Consider the following 655-nt stretch of genomic DNA (forward strand, 5'->3'; position numbering starts at 1 on the left):
AGAAACTCCCCACGTACCTGGGAAGGGCAAAGCGGAGAGATTCCCGCACAGAGGATCGGTGCTGACCGGCACTCACCAGCCCGAGAGGCTTGTCTGCTCGCCCGCTGGGGCGGGCGGCGCTGGAAGCTGAGGCTCGGGCTTCAGTCAGAGCGCAGGGAGAGGACTGGGGCTGGCGGCGAGAACTCAGCCTGAAGGGGGCTAATGCGCCACAGCTAGCTGGGAGGGAGTCCGGGAAAACTCTGGAGCTGCCGAAGAGGCAAGAGACTATTTCTTCCCTCTTGGTTTCCTGGTGCGCGAGGAGAGGGGATTAAGAGTGCTGCTTAAAGGAGCCCCACAGACGGGCCCGAGCCGCGGCTGAAAGCGCGGAGCCCAGAGACAGGCGTGGGATGCTGGGGCTGCTGCTGCCGCCGGCAAGAGGCCTGTGTGCGAGCGCAGGTCACTGTCCACGCCGCCCTTCCGGGAGCTTGTGCAGCCCATCACTGCCGGGGTCCTGGGATCCAGGACAGCTTCCCTGGGAGAACGCACGGCGAGCCTCGGGCTGGTGCAACGTCACACCGGCCACTGCCGCTACAGGCTCACCCCGCACTCCGTGCCCCTCCCTCCCCCCCCCCCGGCCTGAGTGAGCCAGAGTCCCCAAAGCGGCTGCTCCTTTAAC

The sequence above is a fragment of the Mesoplodon bidens genome, assembly GCF_964165515.1.
Source record: "Mesoplodon bidens genome assembly, chromosome: 5".
Taxonomy (NCBI): Eukaryota; Metazoa; Chordata; class Mammalia; order Artiodactyla; family Ziphiidae; genus Mesoplodon; species Mesoplodon bidens.